General features: G+C 43.9%; 1 protein-coding gene across 1 annotated transcript in view; it reads left to right on the forward strand.

The window, feature by feature from the left end:
* Positions 1-21,492: 21,492 nt before the first annotated feature.
* The window catches only part of MRTFA (myocardin related transcription factor A), an 88,290-nt gene continuing 87,173 nt past the window's right edge, over positions 21,493-22,609 (forward strand). The window contains 1 exon segment of the mRNA XM_086610174.1: positions 21,493-21,516. The gene's annotated coding sequence lies outside the window, so the exon portion shown is untranslated.

Consider the following 22,609-nt stretch of genomic DNA (forward strand, 5'->3'; position numbering starts at 1 on the left):
TTTTCTCAGGAAAATTTCAGCTAAAACAACTCAGCTATTTCTCCAAACCTGACTAAGGGAAACAAGCTTTGTTAGTGTAAAAAAGAAACCACATCCCCTTTCATTAAGATTTTCTAACAAACACAGCTGCGCCCTGAAGCAGGGACTTCAGAAGTGAGGCTAGTCTGTCTACCACCCATTGCCTCACACCTGTTGAGATTATAAACCTTTAAATAAAAACACAGAGCACCTCCTTCTTGGCTCCTAAGCCTCTCCTGGCATGGAGAGGTGGTGTTCCTACAGCATGTGCCATCTTCAAACTGAGCAGTGCTTTCCCAGGAATTGTTCCTCCCAGGAGTAGAATATAGTTATGTTATTGGTATTATTTTACCTGTATTATATATTATTGTAATTATGAGATGGTCTTACATTAATCACAATTATAATGTTGAGAGAGAGACTGTCCCTGGTGCATTCAGGGCTCCTGGTATTTGTGTTCAAGTGTAGGTGCTCTGGGTGTACTTTGGCAGGGGGATAGATGGGTTAAAACAAAAATCAGACAGCGTGGGGAAAAAAATCAGTGGAAGAAATTTGGGGAGCAGAGGATAATAAACAGGATCTGAAGAGAGGGAAGGATGGGGCTTGGGAGGGGGAGGACGGTACAGGACTCGGTGGCAAAATAAGAGAGAGGATTTAAACCTGTCTCTGTGTGCGTTGCCAATTGATGGGGCACTGCAGTTCATCTCCCCACTCTGTGTCGGCTGAAGCAGTCCAGAGCCTTCTCTGGTGTATCGGCACCGCTGTCACCTCGGGGCTGCCATGTGGAGCAGAGAAAGAGCAGAGCACTGCCGGCACGGCACGTCTCCCCCGCTGCCAAGGGCTGGGATGGGGCTGCGGGCTCTGGCCTGGGGCCAGCCGGGAAGCCTCTCCTGCAAACAACGCCCAGGCGCCGCTTGGAGCACCGATTTCTGCTATCTTGGATGAGATGGCAAGCACCTGGCCCACGGGCTTCATCCAAAGAAAGATTGCAGATGTTGTTGTTGTGCTGGTAGATGCTGGGCCTCACACATCCATCTCATGAAACACGCCAAGGATTTTCCCAGGAAAAAAAAAGAAAAAAAGGCGCATCGCTTGGCGGACAGTTAGATCTGTATCTGTATACGTGTGAATGAAAACATCCTGAGAGCACTGCCTTTGAAACAAAATGCCTGAAAGCTCCAGAACACAAACAGAAGGGAGGGCGGAGTCCTGCGATGGTGGCGTGTCCCTATCACCTGCCTCCTCCCCGCCCGCAACCGCTGGCTGGCTGCGTCCTGAAGCCTTGCAGAGGGGTGAACGTGAAGCCAGATACCTTCGGTGAAGAAACCAAGCAAGTGGGAAGGAGCAAAGCGATGGCTCAGCACAGCTCAGCCCTGCTGGGGCCAGGCAGAGCGGGGCGGTGTGGGGACTTGCCGCCCAGTGCTGTGCTGTGCCCTTTTAAAATTGTCATTCCACTTTCAAGCAGGAACCCCAGACCGCCTTCGTCAAAGCATAAACACAGAGCAACGAGTGCTCATTGATTGCACGTATGTTTGTTTTAAGACTCAAAGTTTATGTAGATTAAAACTTCCATGTACCACTTTTGCCAGTGCCTCTGCAGCCCGGTAACTTGTATGTGTCAGGGAGAAATAAGCAGTAGAGCACTTTAGTGTGATCTAACAGCGGAGTTATTTGATCTGGGGTTTGGCATGTACTGAAAATACCAGTAGTTAATGTACTGCGAGCATGGCGCAGCGGCTCTTTGCCTCCCCGCTCGTGCAGGAGTCAATGGTTCATAAAGCTGAAGAGGATGCTCTCCTTTGCAGCATCTGCCTCGCTGAGCCAGTGACCTGCCTTGCTTTACACACTCACCCACCAAAGCACAGCCATCAGTATACAGATATTTCTAGCCTTCATTTTAAAAACACCTTAATCGAGAAATAGAAAAAGTCTACCTGGGAAGCTCAACTTTGATCTCTGTTTTTGACCATTAACCTGACTTTAAATTTCCATGTCTTTAAACATTTGGTTTCGCTACTGCTACAATTTTCTACTACAGTGTCTAAATTTAAAGACTATTTCTGTTCTTGTCTGAAGTTTTAAGATTTCCTCCACTTGGACTGAACATACTTTATCACATCCTCTAAACTCTAGGGATGCTCCAGTGAAGAGAGAGCACTGTCAATGTGAAAAGCAGCAACGTTTTCTCACAGACCCCTCATCTGTGCCAGACTCTTATCCAGATCAGACACCTTTTTTTCTCTGCACTTAAAGCTCACTGGGGAAAGGAGGAAACAAAAAAAAAAGAAAAAGAAGATCAATTCTGTAATAAGAAGACAAATCACTCCTGTCAAATTTGTTTGTCTCCATAACTGGAAGAAGTACTTTTTATAGACTTTTTATTTTAGAAACGGAAAATCATGATGTGGCTGTCCTCTATGTGCAATGCCCAACAGAAGATCGTGCCATTCACTATACGCGTCATTTACTATACATGCCAGGTTTCTGTTCAATTTTAATTTACTGCTTCTCAGAGTTTTCAGCTTCTCCCTTTCAGGGATTATTCAAATCAAGCAGAGATTATTGTTGGCTCTTTCCATTTTAGGCAGCCACCATCACCATAATTTTTTGAGTGGCTCCCATATAAAAACCCATAACAAGAGTGAAGCTCGCACAGAACTCAATGTAGTATCTGGTACTTTTCCTCTTTCAAAATAGCTACTTGGAGAAAAGGTTTTGTTTGGTTTCTTAGGCTTTGTACCGTTACTTATTTTAGGTCGCTTTATTTAGTTTATATTTTTGTTCCTTGTACTGAGCCAAAATTTTCCTTTTCTCAAATTCACTTGAGTCCTCCTGGCTATCACACTAGTACCACGACAACCACTCCTCCTTCCTTGACATTTATATCCTCCAAAGTTTTGTGAATTATCATCACCGTTCTCTTCTATATATAGTTGTCATTCGACCAAATTATACATCTGATTTGTTTAAACATTTTAAAGCATGGATTCACCAGGGAAAATTAAACACCCTTTTGAAGTCTTTCTGGACTTGAGGCACATGTCCGCAATAACCAATTCTCCCTTTAGATCGAATACTTTCAATCTTTGGCTTGCCATCCGCCTCCTGGCAAAAGTGCGATCAGCCCCCACCAGTCCTGGGCCACTGACCTGACACAGAGATCCAGGGGCAGCTCTCGCAAACCACCGAGTACACAGGGGGACAGGCCAGCTTGGTGCACAACCTGGGATGATGCACACGTTTCAGGTGCAGGAGCAGATGAGGATCAGAGGGTGTATCTGTCCACGGCAGCAAGTGGTACCATGCCCAGCAGATAGAGTAGACCAGACACAAAGCAATCGCAATTTGTGTGGCTCACTTCACCCTCAGCTGGGCTCTTCGCTGGACAGCTGGGGCAGCAGAGACTTAATCTTTTGGAGTATCTGCTTGCAGGCAGCTCCACGTGAGGAGTGAAGGTCACTACAGGACACAGACAGAGTAGGGACAGTGAATGCCACAACCTCTGGGCCGGGATAAACCTGCATGGAACCAAACCAGGGTAACGCTGATGAGGATGTGCCCACAGGAGGCAAATGAACAAGTCAGCAGGAGGGGACTCCCACCGGCTTAGGGAGAAGATCAGTGAACAGTGGCTAAGCATCAGTCTATGGACACAACAGTGAGAAGAGGGGTGCTGAGGAACTGCTGACATCCATAGCAGGGGGAGCATACACAGGGTCTCCCAACATGCCAGACCTCACTGCTGACAGATCCCAAAGACGAACAGCTATGGAAAGACTGAAGACATCTGGGACATGGTGGCACCAGAGGAAGCTGGATTTCTTCACTACAGCAGAAATGGCAATAGAGATGCAGACTATGTCCAGGAGACAGATGATGCCCAAGATACAAGGTTGAGCAATATTAACCTAAGAGATGCCCTGAAGACCAGGTTGCTGTGAAAAAAGAAACAGTTGCAAAATACAGATTTAAATTTTTTTTTTCGTATGTTCGGGATAGAATTGAGTGGTGAAAAAACCATGTCAGTTAGTATACCTCTGTCTATGTCTGTCACACTGTGTTTTTCTGCCAATGAAAGTGGCCTGGAAGCACTCTGAAATTCCAGCTCGTACCTTTACTAACACACCCCAGCAGTAACAAACATACCAAAATAAATACCCCTGCAGGCTATTATCCTGTCTATGACAGAAACCAGCAGAAGATTACTCCCAGAAAAGTTCAAGAGAAGAATAGGAGAATTTTCGCACACAAGAAGTTATTTCTAGTCATGGGCTTTCTGAGGTTCCTCTATGCCCTGAAGCTAGTGAGATCTTATTCGTCAAACATGAAAGAGAGAATAAAAGTAACAGCCTCTAATTATCCTCTTTTTTTCCCCCCTCTAATCCTGTTTAAGATGTAAGCTGATCCTTGATCTCCATGATCATTTGTAAAACTCTCACAAATAACATTATTCTGTAGTAAATACATTTCCTATACACACGTAACATTATTCCGCTGCAAACACATCTCCTGGTACCCATTTTAAAACGCGTCACCTTTCAGGTTCACTGAGTCCTCATCTGGCATAGGAGTTCATAGCACCCAATCAAGCGCCTTTATAGTCTTCACTATTTTCTACTTTTCTGTAGAAATGCTTCATTTTCTGAATGTCTCCCTGTAAACTAAATAATCACAGCAGGGTTCAGCACAGCAGTCTCTCTGTTCCTTTAATCACATCTGTCATTCAATTCCCAGCCTACCCCCTGTTTCCAGTATCCATTTTTTTGAAAGGAGATCCCCTGGATATTTCAGGCAAAGCTGCCTCCTGACATTACATACCAGCACCATGCACATTTCTGGAGAAATCAGCTCTGCAAAGAGCACTTTATCATCGGGCCCTTTAACCAGACATTTAACTCTGACTCTGACAAATGGCTCCCTGCGAGCAGAAGGAGTTGCAGAGAGTCGGCATCCAAGATGCTGAGCAGTCCCCAGTGCTAACCAACTGCCCACAGGCACTTCTCTGATTTACATAGGCTCCAGCAGGAGAGCCCTGGCCAGGAGCCCGTCACTCTTGCTACGTTGCCAGCAGCTGGAAGAGTCTTTAGCGTCCGTCGGGCAACACAAGGATGTCTTTCTTTGGGAGCAAATTCGTCTGCTCAGTTTCAACATTGTGCTGCAGCAGGGGAAAGTGGAAAGCAGCTCCTCCGGTACACCAGAGATAAAGGGCTGGTCTGTATTCCCTTTAGAGGTGAATTTCATTCCTACTTCCTTTGTTCGTGCCTCTTTTTTTTTTCCTAGGATGCTTGTTCCTGGATTGGTTATTTTTATGAGCATCAGCCCTGTCTGAGAGAGGCTGCTGCTGTGTTCAACAGCCTGGATAAGCACTCTTTCTTTTTTTCCTTCTGTTTGAGTCCTCTTTTCTCAGACATAAATCAGAATATTCTAATTTCCCTCCAGAGCTTTCCCCTCCACTGTTTTTAATGTATATTTTAAAACACATTCTAAAGTGTTTATTATCACAATTGTAAATCCTATTATTAAGGCTGGAAGGCTAAACGTTACATTAACAAGCCCTACTCAGACTAGGGAGAGTTTTGGAAATACCAGGCATGGTAGCTGCTTTGAGGCAAACAGATAAAGGTAAACTGAGGCAGAAGAGGATCCTGCAGTCAGGTTAGTGAATACTCAGCATGGTCCACCACTGTGCCACACGTTTTCCCTGCAGGCCATCTTCATCCGGGCACTGTCAAATTCCTGCCCCAGGGACTATTTAATGCAGCTAAGCTAGATGAAGGTGATTGGCAAAACCGAAACGCCAAAGAAACACTTTCCTAATGGATGGTGATTATTTTTCTCTACAAATTTCTGCCTTCGTGGTCTGTTTGCTTTGAAGGCTGTGGGGTCACGGCAGCATCCAGTTTTTACTGAGCCTGTTGGACGGCACACTCTCTGTCTAGCACCTTTTCCAGAGAGCGGAACCCCACGGTGCAACTCCCCCAAGCTCTGAAAATAGCTCTGAACTTTCCCAGCCCCTGCATGTGTTCTTGGAGCTGCAGCCCTGCTGTATGAGTCAGCTCTTTCAGGATGACATCGCAGCTGAAATCAGACCCGGGCTTTGCAAAGAGAAATCCAAAGATCCTCTTGTACTCGCTTGCTCCACAGGAAACATTTAAACAAAGTAAAGATGTGTGTCACACACTTCCTCTCCCCATGCTGATTACTCACTTCTCTGGGGAGCCCGGGGTCATGTGGGGATCAAATCTCCTCTTTCCAAACCCTCCAGCTGCACTTTCTGTAGTAATGAAAGAAAGCTGGAGAACGTAACTCCTTCAAGAGCAGATTTTGGAGTCAGAACGGCAGCTGAGAAATAATACAGTTCAGATGAGGATGTGGAAACCAGAGTGGGCTGCAGCACCTTTTCCTTCTTCACAGCAAGACGCTGGAAGATAAGACTCCATCCAAAAGATTGACCTGGCACCAGAAAACCCTTCCCAGCTTCCTCAACTGCTTGATGGTCAAAAGCTCTTGCTGCACTCCACGTGCCTCTGTGAAAAGGATAAAGTATAGTGACTGCTGCAAACACAACCACAGGCATAGAACCACAGGGATACAAAACTGGACCTCTTCTACAGTTAGTTGCACGTTTGTATCACTGGGATATTACTGAGACATAGTCTCCGTGTTTCAATTCATCTTTCGTGATTAAGTCTGAACACCCAATAGCAGGATAACAAGACTGGCCCTTTCAATGTAATGGTCTTTTCACAAAATTATCTGCCTTGCGGTCTTGCTTGAAAATAAAAGGCAAGCAAAAGGGCACTCTGTCTATACAGTATGTTGCCTCGGATGTTTCCAAAACACTTTCCAGTCCAGTGTAACAAAACCTGTTGCCAGGTAAGTAAAATCAGTGTGGAAATACTTACTCCTGCCCCCTTTCTGGGACATGAGCAGCTTTGCATTGCTCTGAACACAGATGTGAAGACGCCTGCCTTAGCTCTTGAAGTGAGCAAAGAACTGTGAGTTGCTGTCAGGAAGGTAGCTGGGGTTTCTTACTCCCAAAGGCTGGAAACGCTCACTCCTTACCCTGTAATGCTCTTATCCTTGTTTGGCAGATAGTTGGGTCTGTCTTCTTTACGCAGCTTTTTGATCAAATTGCTGTAATTTAGCTATCACTTCACAGGTGGCAGAGGCTGTAGAGTCCTCCTCTGTTCTCCGAAGTTCCTACTTGCTATTACAAATCATTGCATTGCATCCATAGATCCCAAACATTTTGCAGTGGAAGGCCAGAGTCGCAAGACCTGGTAGATCAGAATTTTGCCCAATATCACAGTGCTGCAGTGGAAGAAAGAAGCCTCCAAAATACGTTTCCTAAGACACTTTCTAATGCCTTACCCATTCAACACGCAGAAGAATAGAGCAGGAGCCAAAGCTGTGACATAATGTGTAGTTAGAAAAGTAATATTTGTAACATCTGAGAAACATTTCCCCTCAAGCTGTCTGGGAAGGTCAGGGTCGGATTAGCGCTTTCATGTGTCATTGCCTGTTGCCGCTGCACTGTGGGAACAGACCTGGGAGACAGTGGAACAGTATTAGAGAGTCAGCCTAGGGGAATGGGCAGGAAAATGGGGCTCGGGACACAGGACAAACTCTCCTACTACATAGTTCTCCTCTGTGATTTTGGGGAAGGTGCATTCATGGCTGGTGAGGCACATGCAGCTGGACGATGTGAGCTTGGCTCCATCTATGGGAAGCATTAAAATACTGCAATAACCCCAGAAACGAGTTGGTGTCCGTCCTAGTCCTTTCAGACCAAAAGATTATGGCCAACCTTCAACTTTTCTCATAAAGCACAGCATACCTTTATCATTGTACTTTTGAACCAATGAGTTTGTAAACTGTGTTGCATACTATGGTAAATGCTTTTCTACCCATGTGGGTCACAACTTGGAAGCCACAGCCTGAAGTTAATAATTTCCGTATTCTTTGATAGGAGACACTGTAATTCACAGAGCCTGAACTCTGATACCAGCCCACGCACTTTTTATTGGCATTTACCACTTCCTCAAACAATTTCTTTATCGGAAATTCTTGTGCTTGTTGTTTGCCACAAGGACATACTTTTTTTAAAAGATTTCAGTTGCTTTTGCTCCCCTTTTCCTATCTTACTCCTTCTTTGAGTAGGTGAGTATGCAAAATCCTGTTTTCTTGAAAAGGACAGATAGGAGGGCAGATTTCTTGCCTAGCAAAGCTTACATCAATGGAAATATGTTGGTGTTTACCAAACTGAAACTGTTGACCCATTTCAAAACAGAAAATCCTTAGTAAGATAGGAAAATAGATTATCTCTAATGCTTTGAACACAGCCATTGAACTATCTCTGTAAGATGTTCGTGTTCTCTCCCAGCTCCTTTCTCAAGAGGCATTTGTACAGTGGGGAGTATAGGACAGCAACCAGCCACTGATGTGCAGGACACGGAAAATAAGAACAAAACCATGTAAAGAACACGTTTCAATTAAAAAAGTGCAAGCGACTGGCCTCTCTGAAGGCAGGGAATCATGTTAGGCACCTCCTCCAGTCATCTCTTATTCTTGCTTGTCAGGACTTGATTAAACAAGGCTAAGAACATACCATCTCCTCCTAGTTTTACAACACAATCCCAAACTCAACCGCTGCCTTTAAATATCCCACAGAGGCTCCTAACATAGCAGGACTGCGGTACCACACCGGGTGGTTGCAGCAGCTAGACCATGCAGAGCTGGACCATGCACAGAAGGGTGTTTTTGCATCCCTCAGCTCTCCATTAGGAGCCCAATCTTCAGCGTCTACAGCCCACTACTCCTCCTGCGTACCCAAATACACATGCCTCAACTCCAGTACCCGCTTCTGCACCCTCCTGTTCCTTTCCCTGTCCATCCCTGTCAGGCACACCCTCCTCAACCTCTGCCCTGCAGCCTGAGAGGGACAGGTAGGCTCTGGCTTGAGGCCATGCACAGAAGCTGAGCTGATCAAGTGACTGATAGTGCTTGGTCTGGTGGAAGAGCTCATCCAGCCTCGATACAGGCAATTATGGCCCAACAGAAACCACCTACGTGCAAGTGCTCACCAGAGATGCTGGAGGAGAGGCACCACAGAGGTGGCTTCCCTTGTGGCTCAGGTCAGCGTCTTGCAGGAGCCTGGCCATGGCAGCTGGCACACAGGCCCTGCCTGAGCCCAGGGCTGGCAATTACTCCTGTTTGGCCAAGTGCCTCTGAAAGGAGTTTCCTCAGGGCCCTGGAAAGCCCCTGCACACTCTCGGTTGTGCGTGCACACACACGAGCATCTGCTGTTGTGGCCTGTGCAAACCACCGGAAAACCTGGGATCTTGCTGAGCTGCTAAGATGCGTATAACCGGTCAGAAGCCCAGTTAGCAGAATTCATTACTTTCAAAGAAATTAAGCTGGAATAGTTAGCTGTGTCAACCAGGTTCTTTCTCCATCAGGAGATGATTTGTCCATCAGCCTAATGCCAAGACAATATACACTATGAAGCATGTTCTGAGTTGTTGGGTCATTAAGGTTTCTTCAATAGCTTATGGTTTTGAGCACAGTCATCTTTAGATGGCTGAAGGCTGTCCAGCTTTTAAAGTTAAGCTTAGCATTGAGCCATTTTAAGAACTTTATCTTTAGAAACACTCCTAAGGACATCTTTTAGCTTTGTTCTCTTTTGGTGTTGTTTTTTTTTTTTTTTTTCCCCATTCTTCCTGCTTTTCTTTAAAGAGAAAGGAAATCCAAATGCAAAACTAAATGTAATGCTAAGTCAGTGATAACTAAGACATCGAGTTAGGAAAATCAAATATTTCTGTGCAAGATTCCAAGCTTAGTTGCTCACAGTAGGCACCCAAAAGTAACTTGATTCTGTAATTATGCAATTGAGTTCAGAACTGCACTTAGAATTTGTCCCACTGTAACTAGATTGAATTCTGCTGAATTCTATTATGCCACACTGGTGTTTTCTTTGTTCAGAGCAAACCTTCATCTAACATTAAATCAAATGGAAGTAATTTAATATACTTGATCTACTGCCTTTACCAAGACTGCAGACTGTTCTCATGCATCTGTTAATAAAATGTGAATTTAGTTCATTCGTTTTAAGTCTTAAGGAAACTGAAAGCTACTGAAAATACCAGAGGCCTTCAAAACTAAAACAAAAAATACGGCTTGCATGTAATACAAGTTCTTCACTTTTCAGTATTCCTGGTGAGGACAGAAAGCTTTTATGGGCAAGCAGATTTCTTTCTTTCTGTTTTCCCTACTGTATATTAATCAAGGCCTGTAAATACCTTTGGAACCTTAGAAAAACTTAGTAGAAGATACTGAAAGCAATCAGTAATATGTAGTTTGTAAATCAGCAGAGATGTTAGCAAACCAATGAAGCCTACGCACAGAAATGAAGGGAAAGGCTTCCATCTCTTAAACGCTCTTCTGTTTGAAGGAAGATACAGCCTGGTGAGTAGGACTCTGACTTGTGAAGTGGAAATACGGGCACGGCTGTACGCTTTGCCATCAGTTTGTGGTATGCCCTCGGACACATCATCTGTTCCCCCTGCTCTGTAAACAGATCTATTAACAAGCCTTCTAAGCAAATGATTTCAAGAACAAGCCATGTACCATTGTTCCTAAAATCGGCAACGTAAAACAGAGAGATGGCCATGCTTTCTCATCCACTTGGAGCATTTATTTCAGATCCCTAAAGAGCTATTCTTGGAAAACATAGGAGAAAAGGAGGGTAAACATTCCTGACTTGTCATTAAACTTAAAACTCCCAGAATTACCATCATCCATGGGAACGTTTCATGTTTCTGACTTGACTTTTTCACTAAACTACCTCTGGAGGGATAACCTTGTCAAAGAGCATGGAGAAGAATTACGTTACATCAAGATTTATGTGCATAACCAAAGCTGAACTGGATCCCTGGGAATGAAAAGCAAAGAGCTGTAAATGTCAGGATAGGAAACTAGGGCGAGATAGTGGGTGACTGGCAGTAACTGGCCAAGTATTTGATTCTCCTTAACATTCTTGTATCATCAAGCTTCTTATAATGAATTTCATAGGTTCATTATACATGGCACAAACATTTTTTCCTACTTACTTCATATACATTGCTTTGCAGTTACATCATGTCCTTTAGATCTATTGACTACATGAGAGAATAAGGCCAATCATGCCTTCGTTATACCGTTTATTATTGTATGCCTTCCTCATGCCCCCTTTCCTTTGTTTTGAAAGGCAATCCTAATTTTTTTCAGCTTCACAGCATGAGACAGTCCTTCACTGAGCATTGTTACAGTCTCTGTCACGATTCATGTTTGTAATGTCCATTTGAGATACAATAACCAGGAGTGAGAATAACATCGCAGGTTAAAGTGCATTGACTATTTATAACAGTATTGTAAGAGTCTAACTGCAGTCCTCTGTCTTGCTCTTTGGGCATGGCATCATTGCCCCTATTTTCTCAACAATCCCACTCCAGTTAACCGGAGTCTTCATCATGGGCATTTCACTCTTTTGCAATTTCTCTTCTCAGCTTCATACTGAATCAAGAAACAACGCGCTTCTCCAGCAGAAGCGGACCACCCGGCCAGATACTGGGAGGATCCAGCTGAAATCTCCAGATCAGCCGAAACCTCCAACACAGTCACAGGTCAGGCAGCGATAGCAACATGGAGCCCAGCCTCCTCCCACCACCCCTGGAGGGGCCCTCCCCGTCCCCTGTGGGGGAGCACCCGCCCAGGCCCATCCTCGCAATAGCCTAGAGCAGCACCCTGGGTGGGTGGTGTTGGGAAGGCAGGTCCTGGGGCTGGGGGAGGCGGGGAGAAGAGGGCTGCCCTTCCCTCAGGGCCACCCTGGCGGGCCTCGCCTGGCCCCACGGTGCCATCTCAGGGCCTGGGGCGCCCCTTTCGCCCACAAGCACCAGTCGAGGCCTCGGCCGTGCCGTTCCCACAGCGCCCTTCGGAAAACGTCTCCTTATGAAATAATCAAGCCACAAACGCAACAAAAGTTAAACGCCGGCCTGCCTGCAAACACGCCCACCCCCAGCGCACGCGAAGGTTACAAGGGCATCACTACCCCTTTAAGGGCGAGGCCCCGCCCCTCCCCGCCCCGCCAGCGATGACATCATCCCTGCCTTTCGATTGGCCGCCCGCCCCGTCAGGCACGCGGCGCCCGTCCCACCCCCGCCCCCTCGCCTTGCCTCGGGCCCGTTAGCTTCCCCAGGTGCTCGCAGCCCATTGGCGGGCCCTGGTGGCGCTCACCCGCACCTTTCTGCCCTGATTGGCCGAGCCCGGCTCGTGTCGCCGAGGCAGGGAGGTGCGGGGTGGGCGCTTCCGCGGTGGCGAGGAGCCGGTCGGCGGCGGCGAGGACGGGTTGTCGGCTCGAGGGAAGCGCGTCCTCGGCGGGCAGCGGCGGCGGCGGCTCCGCCAGGGACGGGCGGGGTCGGAGCGAGATGGAGCCGTGACCAGGTGAGCGCCGAGCTCCAGTTCGGCCGGGAGCCGCCAGGCGACCTCTGCCGCCAGGGGCAAAGAAAGAGCGGGGTGGGCGCGGGCCCGCCGGCGGGGACCCGCCCCAGCGCGGGTGTCTCGCCGCCGCCCGCACCTCTCCTCGGCGGCGGCCGTCGGTGCGGGGAGGAGCTGAGGGCAGCGCCCCCCGCGCCGCCTCCCTGCCCCGTTGCCCCTTCCGACCGTCGCAGGGGGAGGCGGGTGCCCGGCGCGGCTGGACAGCTCCGCTCCGCGGGGCCCCGGCCCGCCCCGCCGCGCCCCGGGGGGCCTCCCCTCGCCGGGGCAGGGCCGCTCCCTCCGGCGGGGGGCCGGCTTCGCCCCCTCCGAAGCCCCCGCGCCTGTGTCCCCTCGGCCCCTGGCTCGCTTTTGCCCTCCGCCGGCCTCTCCCCACCTTTTCCCGCTGGGAGGGACTCGGCGCACCGTTTCCCCTCTCTTGTCCCGAGCGCTTCGCGTTTAGTAGGTCGGCGGCAGGTTTTGGGGTTTTTTTTGTTTGTTTGTTTGGTTGGTTGTTTTTTTTTTCAGTGTTCTCTTTCCAATTTTAGAGGCCTGGTAGCGGTGACAGTAGTTTACAAGGGTTTGTGCAGCAGCGGTCTCCTCCTCCACCGCCCCCTGCACGCACCAGGCTGTATTAAACGAGGTTAATTTTCCCTGCTGAAAAGATGCTTGTCCGTGCTAGGGCCAGGTACATATTTAAGGCAAAATCCATGTGTCCCAGCTGTCTGTCCGTTGGGGACTAGATCTCCCTTTCTGTAGCTGTAAAATCTTGCATCAAAGAGGACCATAATTTCGCATATTTTTCGAATCAAGGATGACAACTCTGGCCATTTGCCTTGTGTGTAAGTGGAAACACCCTCCTGAGACCTTTTTGATTTGCATCTGTGTGCCCTTATACTGCATCATGCAAACTTTGTGTTAATATGGTTCAGTGAGCTGCTTTTTTACAAGATGAACCTTGAGTGGGCTGAATGAGGGGTTTCAGGTTTGCTGCTGCTTTACAGCACTTCCTTGCTTGTATCATGCTTGTCCAGACAGTATCAGGGCCTCTGCCATGAAACTGCATCTTCATCTACCATCAATAGAAAATACGTTTTGAAAGCATTAAAAACGTTTCTGTTTATAGCTTCTTTGCTGGATTGTGGAAACCAAACTGTGCTTTTTATTTCTTGGTAGAATTTGAAGACACAGCTCTGAATATTTGGAAAATATAAAATGTAGCTATTTTGGACTGAATATGTGTATCTCAACATTTCCAGCACAGGCACAGAGACAATTCACTATGCAGTTCTGTCTTTAAGTTTGCATTTGACATCAGGGCTAGTTAGCCACGGCATAGCTGTCTTATTGAAAGTGTACTTTCTAATTGTATGTTGGTTTTACTGTCGGGTAGATATACAAACAGACTTTGAGCACTGATTTCAAATTGTATTTTGCTGCTTGCACAAAATCCATCAGTAGGCTTTTGTAAAGACACTGTTAAAAATCCGTACTGTAGAAAAGTGTAATGCCTTTAGGTCTTCATAAGTATTGCCAAAAATACTTCAATCGTTTCTGAATATGAAATGAGAGGGACGCTCATTTGTTCCCGTTTGCTGCAGTGATTAAATGAGTGATCTACTAGTTATGATTAAATAGAATCTAATAATAGATTTTTAAAAGAAGTATATGATCTGAAGCTGACTGTGAACTCCTTTTCTGTTCTTGAGATTCGTGCTTTCTGCCGAGAGGGGAAAGAGGCTGAGGGCTGAAAGCAAATGACACATGCTTTTCAGAAGTAGGTGAATTCGCCCTCCTTAATTACCCCATATTAACTTACTGAGTCCATTTCAGTCCTTCCTCAGGTATAATTTAGATACTAAATGTGATTTCAGTAAAAGAGTGAAATATTGCTAGTTACAGCTTCTTGGCCATCATATTCTTCTGTACAAAATGTAAGTAGTGTTGTGTTTGCTAGGTCCAACAGTTGCAGAAGTGACTTTCTTTTCTGTTTAATTAAGGCCATCCACTCTAACGTCATGTAGGAGAAAATCCTCAAATCTTTAGGCAACAAGCAGATCATGAAATAAAATGCAAAGAAAGGGAGTACAGAAGACGTTTTGACATAATGCCAAGAGAATATGGGGGTTGTCCAAAAGCAGTCTTTAAATTTTCCTCCCCTTGAATATGAGATAGTAGGAAACTCTTGGTTTTGGGGAGAAGTGCTTGCTTATGACTGTTTTTTCTTACTCTAGCTTCTGCTGACATGGTAAAAGCAGCAGCATTTTCCACAGACTCTTTCATCCTTGAACCTCCAGGTGAAATGTACATTCAGGCAATCAAAATATCCCTTAATTTAATAATAAAAAGCCCTACTGGATTTCCTTCACTATTGAGCCATGATTGCATTACTGCGTGGTATTTGGTGGGGGGAAAGGGCAGCTGTACTAGATATTGAGGAGGACTGGAGCAAAAAAGGTTTGGATGCTAGAGCAGAAAGCAGATAAATTCTTCAGATGTGTCAAAATGTTACCACGAGCTTGTTAGGCTCATTTGGAATGTGTGAGGTGTCTTCATATATGCTTTTTACCTCAAAAGCGTAATTTACAGTAATTCCAAGAGTGTTCTGTCTGTACTCTCAGTTGTCCTTCCTGTATTGTAGATGGTATAATCAGACTGTCTCAATGTCTGTTTACTTACTGATAACTCAGTATTATGATTAAGTTCCCTTTTGAAGAGTATGGTTGATTTCCTCTGTGTAAAAAGAGGTAACGATTAGTAAATCTTATTATAATTGCACAATGCTCTTCCTTTAAAGATTTTTTTTTTTTTTTTTAAATCAACTATGTCCTGAGGGTCAATGTCTTTTCCTGAGAAACTGTTGAAGAGGAAGCAGAAAAAGCAACTGTTCAGCAGTCTGAAACCGTCAAACACCTACTATGGGAAAGCCAAATCTAATTTTTTCCTGCTGGACACATTGCTGAACTGAGACTGAAAACAGAGGATGTGGTTACACAGACGTTTCTTTTAGTGGTGGGGCTGTCTTAAACAGCTCAGATTCCCATCTTGCATCCCTGTGTGCTGTCACCTCCGTAGCCATGGTATGTCTGTGGGGCTGCGTGCTGAGCCAGGTTAGAGACCTGATTTTTAATCTGTGCATGTTCTAGTCCTCTTCACACTCTTCCTCTCTGCCCCTAAAATAAAAACTGGGGGAGGGCTGAAGGAATCCATAGCTAGAGTGGAGAGGAGGGAGCACAGAAGTGGATTAGTAAGAGCCACAGCTAAAGAGAACGTTTTTGGAACCATAGTTTAAAACTATTCCTATGATTCTTCTTTTATGTGTATGCATCCAATAGATGAAATGGATGAGTTTGTGTGAATTCAGAAACTCATTCCTTTGTCAAATACTCTGTTCAGTCCTTCAGGGACATAACTGTGTGGTTAATGTGTATATTTTACCTTCCCTCCTTTGAGTGCTTTACGGAGTGCAAACACTGTTGAGTGGCTTCTTCAAGGGAAATGAATGGCATCAGGGTGAGGACAGTTTACCTTACCAGGCTTAGGTATGCCGTAGTGGTCAGTCAATGCCTTGAGATTTTTTAAGTGCAAGTTGTCCTTGTGGACGGCAAATGGTGCGTGCAGCTTCTACAGGAGTCGGCCATCAGTCTGATCCTGTGTTTTCAGATGTTAAGAGACAATGCTGGTAACAGCAGCTCCTGTTCTTTGACCCTTTTCTATTTTGGATGCGAGAGACTTATTTTCCACACAGATGAATTTTAGAGTGTGTCATTGAGCAAGGTACTGTAATTGTTTAATTTAAATTGATTTATATTTCAGAAATTGAAGAAGTTAAGTTAGTTTGTGCAGCGTTCTTTTTTCCCCTTCCTCTGTTTTCTTGTGTGTGTTCAGCATTTTTATTTTTTGTGTGAAGAAATATTTTGGATTTAGGCACACAGCCATACAGATATCATCTCTGTAAGAAGGTGAAATTTAACACACAGTCACAAGTCTTTTTAAATCTTGAAAGCTAAAGGCTGAGCTTTTAGTTGGGGATTTTCTTTTGCACTTTAACCTCATGTCATCCTTCTACTTTTGCTTTCCTACTACAAACTAGTGTGTCGACTGCTTCTACTTATCCTTCTTAATTAACTTGTGCTCCCTATTTCAGCTTGTTTTGGCCCTGCTGATCCAGAAAAGCAGGGTTTTTGTGGAGCACAGCAGAAGAAGCGTGGTAGCTGCTGCTGCATGCACCAGCATGTTATTTGTTAACAGCTGATTATTGGGGGCTGCTTCTGTGGAAGTTCCTAATTCACCAAAATAAAAATTTTCCCTGGACATGGTCAGGAGCTGCTGCTGCTGTTGTCTCAGTTTGCCATGGATGCATATTGAAGTGTGTATGTGCCACAATGCAGGAGCATCTGACATAAAGCAATGCAGGAAATTCTGTTTTGCCATCTTCCAGTGAGGCAAATAAGTGCGCTGACTACGCATCATCTTTAGAGTACCTTCGTGATAGGGGAACAGGAGACTGAAATGATATGTCTAGTTTTGTGAAATTAATTTTTTGTTTTGGGACAGGAGTCTACATCACAGATTATTTCAGCCTCAAATGAATGCTTCCTGTAATACGCAGCAATTACGGCTAGTTCCAGCCACAGTAGGGAGGGGAAGTGTATATACTGTGGTTCCTTGAGTTCTGCCCTTTCTGTGGTTTAACAGAGACACTGAGGATAATGTCTTCACTGCAAAATTGATCCATACGGTCGACACCCTATTTAGGCTTACTCAAATGAGATCATCCTTTACACACAGTCATACCCATGTTATGATGAACTCATTCTTTCTGCAACTGTTTATATGTGTGAAGGTACAGCTCTGAGCAAAGATGAGACAAGATTCACTTTCTGGCAATTGTAGGGAAGGAAACTTCTCCTTCAGGAAAAAACTTTTGGAAAAGCATTGAAAGACTCTACTTGAATGATTTTTTTTTAATTATTATTTTTGCCCTCTCTTCTGATTTTTATAGCAATATAGGAAGTTTCCTAATGGAATGTGATTACAATCTGCATTGTAACTTAACTTCTATTGTGTAAGCTGGACCCAAACCTGGGTAAGAGGTTTCTCCAAGTGATTGGTAGAGCCAAGTTAACGTTAGGCCTAATAGAATTGTGTCTCTAAATTCTCTCTCATACATCCTGTCAGGCATGCTTTACAGGAACAGATCGCCTGGAGTCTGAATCTTTTCAAAGCCTCCATCTGAGAGGTGGTATGGCTGTTAGAAAGGTGGGATATGAATTCCGCGTTGCCATGTTCAGATCAGACTTGCAAATCCTGTCAGTGAGTTTCTGTGTTGTTCAGACACGCTCAAGCTCCAAGTCACCAGTGAAGGCAATAAGCCATTGTAATCACTGGAATAGCAGCCATTTGGCTTGAACGTGTAAACACTGACATATAAACATTTCCATTGGATGGAGAAGTTTATCAGCAAGATGAGACTTCTGCATTTCTTAGAGATGACACTATTTTTTCTTCAGAAAATCTAGGACAGTAGAGTTTTGGCTGCATTGACAGTATAGTGAGAGGAAAAAGGAGTGTTGGAGGAATGTTTTGATTGTGCTATAAGCAAAGAATAACAAATGCAGTTTAACTGTGGAATTTTGCCAGAAAATGTTTGGGTTATCAGATGAATCTTTGCTCATTTGCTGTAATATAGAAGGAGCACTAAAGAGCTTGTCTTTCATTACAATTGTAAGGCTGTTCTGCTAAATTTTTGTGAAGTCTGACTTGTTATTTTGAAGGCAGGGTGTGTCTGGTTTTTCTGTTTTTCCGTCTTTAAGCTGCATTGAAATTCCATGGGGTGACTGAATAAAGATAGTGATAGAAATACATTATACCTGCAGCATCTCTTATGTTAATAACAAACATATTAGAAAAAAAAAAAAGTCCATGACTGTCCATGGTCATTGCAAGCCAGTTTATCTCCTACTTGGGGTTCAGATGACTAAGCAGAAAATCACAGGATGCAATGCTTTAACCTCCTAAGATTGAGCAGGAACTTCCTTGACAAATAGGAATGAAAGTTATAGAGTTGATCTTTTATTGGCCAGAGTATCTGGAACAAAACTTTAGTTCTCAGTAGAGAAAGAAAGATAAATATATGCTCTCCTGGAGGATGAGTTATGTGTGGGAGAACAAGGATCTCTGGAGACCTGAGAAGGCTAATGGAAGTGCTAGAAACTCAGAAGAGGTAAATAAACTCAGGCAAGAAAGTCACTGAAATAATTTTTCCTGTTTTCTGACTGTGTGTTTGCATGTACACATGCACACACATGCATGCTCTTTTCTGAAGGATAGTGCTAAGTTTCTGCAAAGATGCCAAAAATCACTGAGTATGTGCATGTGTTTATATATATTTTTTTAATCTTCTTGCATATCTTAAGAGGTAAGACTTAAAGGTCTTGTGTAGTGTGCTAGGTCAGATGTCTAGCAGGCCTGGCGGTCTTGTCTTGGCCAGCTGCTGGTAATGAGTGCCTTGGAAGGGATATAGAACTGGGGATGTACAGAGAGGTTCTTCCCCCTGCTGCCTCACTCTGACAGCTGAGTAGGGATAGCCTGGTGTATTCTTCAGACCTGGAATATTCAGCAGTTTAAGTTTTCCAGAGAAAAACATGCTGAAGAAAATAACAAAGATTTTTTTTTTTTGGCTGGTTATCGGCTCCCACTTCTGTAAAAGGCTAGCAGATGCCTTGTACCAGGTGGTAGGATAGGCAGACCAAGAAGAGGCTCAGTGTTGGAGCTGTCTTAACTCAAATGAGATTCAGGAGAACACGGATCTTAAGTGTTGGAGATGAAACGCAACAGCATGTTGATTGTTCAGCTTTATCAGTGCTGTTGCAATCTTACATTGGAAGAGAATATCCAATGAACCAAGGTTACTGGAAATCAGGGATTGGCCAGCAGAAATCTTCAGATCTAATGCGTCTCTAACTCCTTCACACTCTCATGTGTGAAAAGTGGTTTTAGGGGTACCTGTGTCTCAAAAAAACCCAAACCAACAGACACCAAAATAAAAAAAATCCCACTCAAAACCAAACGATGCCAAAAACTTGCACTGGAGTAAAGATGTAATGGATGGATAAATTTCACTCACTTATAATTTGTGACTTAAAAAGCTAACACCATCACAGACAAGCATTCCATACCTAAATTTTGATGTTACGTGCTTAATGCTATCAGAAGAATGCTCCAACAAGGTTATTTTATCAGATTATGTAATAAGGCACTTGTGTTCATCAGATTTGAATATCGAACTCTTAATAGTTGTTAATTGTTTACTGTCTTTGTGGAAGACTTTCCCTGACTTTTTGAGGCCTTTTGCCTTGCCTTTTAGGAAATCTAGGATCCGCAGTTCTGTAAAAAGTGCATTGAAGTATATACTTGGTTTTGTAGCCTTGTGTCATTATCATATTTTAATTACAGTTGTATCAGATTGCTTTGTTAAAGGAAAAAATAATTGCTTTTTATGGGTTCTCATATCAAATTAATTTTTAAATGGTTGTAAGTAATTCTAAATATTTACTTGATGAGAAATACCATAAGAGTTGGCAGAATGACTTCTTGATTCTGTGGTACAGCCGTGATTAACGTGTGCAGGCACATTTTATTCAAAGGAAAGTTGAAACGTTCTCTGAAAGGGATTGCAATGGAAGCTTCTAAAGTAGTAGTGTCTTTACTTTTTGTTAGTTGTATCAGTATTGTAAATCCCTTCTCCTGCAAATTGTTAATTGGAGGAGAGTTGACCAAGTAGATATCAATTCATTACCTGTAGCTTCCCTCATTTATTTGTTGGGAATCAGGGAACTCTTTCAAATTTTGCGATACGCGGTTTATGCAAACGTGTAGCTGTGGTCATTCTTTCTTCAGAAGAGACTAATCGGTCTAATTGGTCTTATTCCTTCTGATGTTAACATAGCAGACAGCTCATTCTATTTTTATTTATTTTTTTTTCCCCACTCCAGCTATGTTAATATTTGTGTCCCAAGTCCAACTGGTCTGAAGTTTGTATTCGGGGAGGTGCTTGGATTTCTTTTATTTTCTGTTATTGACAAAATACCATGGCATCACAACTGCAGTTCTGTGCTTCTGGTGTCTAGGAAGCCCTAAAATCTGAAAAGCTCACAGTCGGAAATGGGATGGAAACTTTGTGTTAAAACCTTTGTGTGATGATTTGCGTGGTTTTTTTTTAAGGTGACTAAGGAAGTAGAAGTGAAAGTATGACAACTACAAATCAACTTCCATCCCTTTTTATTACCGTTTGAGACAGTAGTCTTCCAGAGCTTCCAGCGTAATTATTTACTAGTCAAGTACTGCTGTGCATCCCTGTTAAAATTGTGTTGCCAGAGAAAAGTGGTGCATTGCTTCAGAATGTTTGTGAGTTTTTAAGGTGTGCAGGATGGTTCCCTCCTCCCAGATGGGATTCCCATTGCAGTCTTGACAAATCTCTGAAATGTACTTTTTTCCCTTTCCTTGTTTTCTTTTGGGTGGATAACATGGTGTACTAAACTAGTCATAACATTTTCCAACTTCTACTATCCAATGTTTAAGAATGATTTCAGTACAAGGATGGGAAGATTGAGTGTATCATTTGGTGAATATTCTGGCTTAGTAAATCTCAAACAATGCATTCTTCAGAACTGACAAACTGGGAGTCCTAAAGTAGAAGCTCTGCTCTGCAAGTAGCATGGGTATGTGTATACAAGTGTGGCAGTCTTTATGGTGTTTCAGTCCAAATTCTGTTGTGTATGCCAAATGTATTAAAGATTATATGAAAAAAGAATCCTAGATGAAGTACTTCACTCCTTACTCTTTAAGGAGAAAATGGAATGTGTTTGTGTTTTTTTTTTTTTTAAGATCTCTGAATATTTATGTCTTGTTTTTCCTTGCAGTGACTGGGAAGAGAGCTGTTGGCATGGAAGTGAGCTGGGTTTGTCCGTGGGAACTGTGAGTAAGGTATGTATTGTGTTATCTTGCTGTCTTTAGTTTGCACCTTTTGTTCTTATGTGCTGAATTGAAAGTTGCTTGTGGTCACTAAATGTGAGAGATAGTAGTGTGTTAGAGATGGAATATTTTGAATTTATACTAGCATCAGGTGTGACAGCTGTCCAGCAAGGACTTGATAGTGTAAGAGTATAAATGGCACTCTTGTGCCCTTTTCACTGCTGCCTAGCAATTAGTCAGACTTGTCGCAACTTAGCTGGCACTGTGTTGCAAACTTTTTTCAGTGTTACTGATACTCGACTCTCTAGACTGATTTATTCAAGTATATAAAGATAGACTATTGTATCTTTACAATAAAATTGTACTGTCTGCAAAACTGTAAATGAATTTATCATGATAACAGTAGCACTGAGAAGACAGGATGATACATTCGGACGTTATCTGTGGTGTCAGGCTGAGTCCTGGATAGAAAATGTTTTAATCTGTTCTAGCACCAGAACAAAAGTCTTGGTTTAGATGTCCTTCATGTGTTGGTTCTTAGTATTGTTGCTTCAAAGAAAGTAGTAGTGAAGGCTGAATTCAGTGTCCTTTGAATGGGCAAAGAACAGCAGCAGTACTGATTCCCCCATCCCTCCACCATCTGCTTTACCCACATTCATTAGATTTTCATGTTAGGGAGCACCTCTGGAGTACTTAGTACTTCTTTTCAATAACTGCTTAGCTTAGACAAGACAAATATTGATATATGGTTCTCTGAGAATCACTGAAGAAAATTCTTACCTATTTTTCAGTAGTGGGGAAATCCAAGAATGGAAAGTTAGCTCTTGTAGGCGAAAAAGGGAAAAGAAGATCTGGTAACTCAGTCTCAATTTCTGGACTTTCTGCTTAAATGAATGTTGTGCTGGGTAGCTGCATTAGGAGATGCCAATAAATTCAAAGAAATTTGGATTCCACACTCAGTGTCTATTGATCAGGAGGAGAGGCAAAGTCAATTCAGATTGGTTTAATTTCTGTAGACAGTTTCATGCTGTCATGACTAAAGAATGTGACTGGGATCAGAAAACTTCTTGCAGACTCTGTTTCAGGCTTTGCTTGCACACTATAC

This window comes from Tauraco erythrolophus, chromosome 4 (assembly GCF_009769465.1).
Source record: "Tauraco erythrolophus isolate bTauEry1 chromosome 4, bTauEry1.pri, whole genome shotgun sequence".
NCBI classification, from domain to species: Eukaryota; Metazoa; Chordata; class Aves; order Musophagiformes; family Musophagidae; genus Tauraco; species Tauraco erythrolophus.